The 5,601-nt window shown below is 45.5% G+C and overlaps 1 long non-coding RNA gene across 1 annotated transcript; it reads left to right on the plus strand.

Moving 5' to 3' along the window:
• Positions 1 to 302: 302 nt before the first annotated feature.
• Positions 303 to 5,209, plus strand: LOC129638441 (uncharacterized). Its single transcript, XR_008707797.1, has 2 exons — positions 303 to 1,144; positions 4,570 to 5,209. It is a non-coding gene; the product is annotated as an uncharacterized LOC129638441 (long non-coding RNA).
• The last annotated feature ends 392 nt before the right edge of the window (positions 5,210 to 5,601 follow it).

The raw sequence follows: 5,601 nt of genomic DNA on the forward strand, positions 1-5,601 counted from the left end.
GAGAATCCCATGGGCAGAGGAGCCTGGCGGGATACAGTCCATGGGGTCATGAATGAGTAGGACATGACTTAGCAACTAAACAACAACTCTTGTTGCAGAGCATGGGCTTTAGGTGCACGGGCTTCATTTAGTTGTGGCGCATGACAAGCTTAGTTGCTCCTTGGCATGTGGAATGTTTCCAGATCAGGGGCTGAACCAGTGTCCCTGGCATTGCAAGGTGGATGCTTAACCACTGGACCACCAGGGAAGCCTTTATGGTTTTATTTTTATTTATTAAAAAATTTTAAGTTGCATATATTTATTTATTTACTTAATTTTTGGCCATGTGGCATGTGGGGACTTAGTTCCCCAACCAGGGATTGAACCCATGGCCCCTGCATTGGAAGCACAGAGTCTTAACCGCTGGACCACCAGGGAAGTCCCTTCTTTCTTTTTTTAAAATTGAAGTAATGTTGCTGTACAATATTATTTAAGTTACGGGTGTACAATATAGTGATTCACAAGGTTTTTAAAGCTTATACTCCATTTTACCCATTATATATTGTAATATGATTACCATTGTAGCTTCTAATCAGCTCTGAGGGTGGGGGCAGGGTGGGTAGGGAGAGAAAGACAAGGAGCCAGAGAGAGAGAGATTGTACAATGTCTTTTATAACCTAATCTTGCAAATGATGTGCCATCACTTCTGCCATATTTTATTCTGTTGGTACAATATGGGAGGAGACTACATAAGGATGTGAATGCCAAGGTCTGGGCTACATTGAAAGCCATCTCAAAGGCTGCTTCTCACTGCACATCTGACCTCTCAAGCTCTAGGACGGACAGTAGCCCAGGAGGAAAACTATGGTTGATGTGAAATCTTGATACACTTTCTTATTCTCACTGCCGTTGAGAGGGAGCTAGAAAGGTGACCTCAGAAAACTAGTAATAGCCTTGGGTTTCCTTAGGAGGAGTATTGATGGTGACAAGAGTAGGCTTGAGTCTAGGCACTGGTGACCGTGAGTGAAAGAAGCTGAAAGAGACTGACCTTCTTCTCCTGACTCAGGGTTCCTCGTCTTTGTGTCCCACTGTGCAATGAAGGAGCATGTGCGGAAGCAGTGGCTGCTTTTCTGTTATGGGTGGTTGCGACTGGATAACACTTCTGGTAAGATGCTGTTTGGGGTAGTTTTGACTTTTGCAGCTTTTCCAGACTGATGAGGTTAACTGGCCTCCTGACTTGAGTTCATACAGCGTTAGCATCAAACGGAGGCTGTTTCCTTGCCAGGAAAATGATCTGTACTTTTGTGTGGAGATGAATGAAGTCAGGTGAAGGATGTGATTTGGGCCATATTTTAACTTAGTAAGGCTTCACTTTGGGCCTAAATTCCTTGGACTGCTTGTCCTTGCTGTCACTTGAGTCTCAATTCAATTAAAAGAACATTGATTGAGTGCCTACTGTGTTCCAGGCACTGGGCTCCAGGGGCTTTCTGGCCCATAGCCAGATGTGGGAAACAAGGAGTGACAGTAGAGGAGGAGAGAACTTGTCAGCCTCCCTAAGATGGCTGGTGGGCTGCCCAGATGCACCAAAGGTCCTTCCTGCACAGTGAGAGATGTAGTGGACTCTGGTGTTGCCACTGAAAAGAGCTCCAGTCCAGGCAAACCAGTTTTTTATACATCCAAAGGCTCTTCCATCCCATTTAGGTAGCTTCTCTCAGTCTCCATGCAAAGCTCAGTTTATTGCCTTTAGGGAAGGTGGAGCTTGAACTGGAAGATTCTATAAGCAGCACAGAGATCCTGTTCCTTTTTGCTGGGCATGTCAGTAACCTGCTGGTGCCTGTACTGGGCTCTAGGGGAAGGAGGCATCCTTGATAAGTGAATTGGCTCTGCCTGTACTGCACATTATGGTTCAGACTTACTTTCACTCTTTGAGGTACCCAGAGTGAACAGTCTGTACATTGAGCTTTATATTTTCAAGAGGATTCTTGAGGTATAATCTACCCATTTGAAGTCTACAATTTGATGAGTTTTCCATTTTTAACTGTCTGGGGTGTCATTTCAGATGGCAGCACCTGGTGTGGGCTCAATGTCAGGCAGAATCAGGAAAGACTGAGGAAAATCTTTGTGCACAACTTGTTGACATCATCTGTCAAGTCAACTGCAGCTAGTTCCGTTTTGAAATCTTTAGGCTCTGCCCAAGGCACTCCTGAGAAACAAGCTCCCCAAATGGTGAGAGAAAAGGCTATGCTACCTACACTCATATTCCAGAGACACTGAATGAGTATGAGGCCACAGATGCCGTCTTGGGAAATGATTCTTCCTCAAGACGACATGCACAGATCCATGTGTACACCCAGGCTCACTCTGGGCCGAGAAACTGTGCATAGATGCACATACTGAACTGAGTGTGTACAATGCAGTGGGTGGTTAGGTTAACGGAGGAGAGAAAAGACTGGAGGTAAAAAAATCATTCATGGGTAATTACAAATGATCATCACACACTGTTAAAATCCAAGGGCACCTTATATGCTGTTCAGTGCAAGCCCCTATTTTACAGATGAGGGCCCTTAAGCAGGAAAAGGAGAATGCTTTATGGACAGCCACTCAGCCCACCAGCAGCAGAACTGGGGCCAGAACTCAGGTCTTCTGGCTTCCAGGCTAGTTGCTCATCGCACACCCTTGAGAATACAGGCTGCGCTGCACGTCACTCTTAGATGCTCACCTTCTTCCATAGGAAGCCAAGTTTCTAGGTACAGTGACGGATGTTGAGTTGAAGTTGGGTGTTAGGAGGGAAAGGGTAGTGAAAGGATTGGTCTGAAAGCCTAAGGTAAAGAGAAAGGCAAACTAGAGCAAGAACTTAAGAACCTTGAGGTGGTGATGTAATGACTTCGTGTTCTGTGCTTCCGGCTGTATCGTACTGCAGGTTGTTTTCCTTTCTTAAAGACCAAAGTAGATTCCAGTCAACACACAGAATGCCTCTGGTGGCCTGGCTGTAGTCATTCTCCCACCATCTCAGTGCTGGTGGTGGAACAGCCTCATCCATTGTAGTTTTCATTCTATTGGCTCCTTCAGCAGTTCTGTTTCCAAGAGCTGCAGCCAATCTGGAAGCAGTATGATAGGTTAAAAAAAAAAAAATAAAAGCACCAAATTTGGAGTCAGAAGGCTTTGGCTTAAGCCACTAACTCTGTGACCTTGGGCACATCACTTCCCTACTCAGAGTGACATTTCCTTACCTTCAACATGGTGGAGGGTGGAGTGGGGGCCAAGATGGACCATCTGCAAAGTGTCTATCAGCTTCAGGACCATGTGAAGAAACATCATTTTCCAGTTTAAGCTCATTGACTAATGTTGGAGTCTGTCTCCATTTCTGCCTGGTGGTGCATATGAAGAAAATCTTTCCTTGGCCACAAGCATCCATCAAACTCTGGCCAGCTAACCTGAAGATATGTTGGTGCTCATATGGAGGCACTGATGAAGCATGGCATATGGGGGGCCAAATTGTGGGAGTTCCTTGGATAACAATAGCTGTGACTGATTGGGGAATATTTTTCTAAGAAGGTGAGTTACTGCTGGCTCCCCTGCTGCCTCTGAGGGATATTGTTTCATTAGCAAATATACAACACAAATGGACATGTTTTTCTTTGAAAGAGCAGTAGTAAATACCACATCCTGGATTGTAATGTTGCTAGACCAAGCTATAGACCTGGAGAGCCCAGGTGCCTGCAGCCAGCACCGAGATGCTCGTTATTTGTGACAGTAACTCAGCCAATGGGGCAGGATGTCCAGCCTCTTGGGCCACAGGTTCTAAAACTGCAATCTGGATGCTGCCATCAGACGTATGGCAGCCAGAAACTTGATTCCATTAGCACTGAGTGAAATCTTGCGCCCTCTGTACCACGGCTGCTGCTGCTGCTGCTGCTAGGTCGCTTCAGTCGTGTCCGACTCTGTGCGACCCCATAGGCGGCAGCCCACCAGGCTCCCCCGTCCCTGGGATTCTCCAGGCAAGAACGCTGGAGCGGGTTGCCATTTCCTTCTCCAACGCATGAAAGTGCAAAGTGAAAGTGAAGTCGCTCAGTCGTGCCCGACTCTTAGCGACCCCATGGACTGCAGCCTACCAGGCTCCTCCGCCCATGGGATTTTCCAGGCAAGAGGACTGGAGTGGGGTGCCATTGCCTTCTCTGCTCTGTACCACTAGGCACTCTCAAACTTGAGAAACAGCTGAACATTCAGAGCAAGAATATCAATTTCATAGGAGATACAGATAGGTGTGGTATTATTTTGTGTTGTCTCTTCCTGAAGGCCTCCAGTCTTTGCCCATGACTAGCCTCCCCTTGGTTAAGGTTACTGTGAATAACACAGCTCGTAAGTCATAATGCAGGTTGAGCGGATGCACTTGTAATTGCCTAACAATGCTGTCAGGATGAATTAATTCACCCCAGATTTAGATTAAACTATCTGAGGAAAGCACCACAACTTTTACTTCCTGTCTAATTCTTCTATTCATTGCTTCAATTGATAAACATATCTTTTGATGCTACTATGTGCAAAGCCTGTAATGCCACAGCTGAAAATGCTCTTTTTTTCCCAATGCAGACTACTTTGATGAAGATCCCAACTGTTTCTCTTCCTTGAGTTGTGAAGCTGTGTCTAATAGTGTGAGAAGAATATTACCTGAGGAAATCAAAATGAATTCCATTCACAAACAAAGATTTCATAAATAAATCCCGGCAGAAATCCCACTTTCCCCCACCCCCAGATTGTGGAAAATGTTGAATTTGTAAAACCATCTGCTCCAACTTCGTATTCTAAATATTATTTTGGAAGGGGCAGAATGAGATAGCATTTAGTGAATATTAAAGCTAGAATAATTCTCCTATTCATTGTAATAGTTGTTTCCTCTCTTTTGGTAGAGAAGACATGAGCCTATATTAGGGGAGAACTGTCTACAGGGTTAGAGATTTTGTTTCAAAAACTCGTGTGTCCACATCCTGAAAGGAAAAAAAGATCATGGTCAGAGTCCTCACTGCACCGAGAGTCAAGAATTTCAGGTGGCCCAAGTTTCCAGGTACCCAGTTGGTCTGACACGCATGCAGGAAGGAGAGAAGAAAAGTCACAAGGTCACACCTTTTGAGGAAAAAAAAAATGCTATCCTGTTGGCTTGTCATGACAAAGCATCTGAAATCCCCATTATTCAAGTTACTCTTTTGATTGGAGCCCCTTGTTAAAATGTCAACATGTTTTGTGAAAACGGTGGCTCATCAATCCAGACACCCATCGGTTCCTTAGGGGGGATGAACTCAACCAAGACAGCTCCTGAGGCACAGCAGGCTGGGTTCTGAACAAGGGAACAGAACAGGAGCTGTCTGAAGCCAGTGGTTCTCCCTTGGGAGGGAAGGATAGGTCAGGGTAAGCAGGACAGTAGGGGAATAGAGGTGAGAAGACTCACTGAAATGGAGTGACCCTGAGGATGAATTTTGCCTATCTTGCTCTCTGTGGCTAAGCACAATGGGTGGCCTTCTTGATCTCATCCCAAATGCTGTCACCAAGGCTTCCCAGCCAAGGCAGGTTGCTCACATTTGTCCTTAGGTATAAACAAGTAAAGAGATGAACATTCTGGAAGGATAC

Source organism: Bubalus kerabau, chromosome X (genome assembly GCF_029407905.1).
Source record: "Bubalus kerabau isolate K-KA32 ecotype Philippines breed swamp buffalo chromosome X, PCC_UOA_SB_1v2, whole genome shotgun sequence".
Classification (NCBI taxonomy): Eukaryota; Metazoa; Chordata; class Mammalia; order Artiodactyla; family Bovidae; genus Bubalus; species Bubalus kerabau.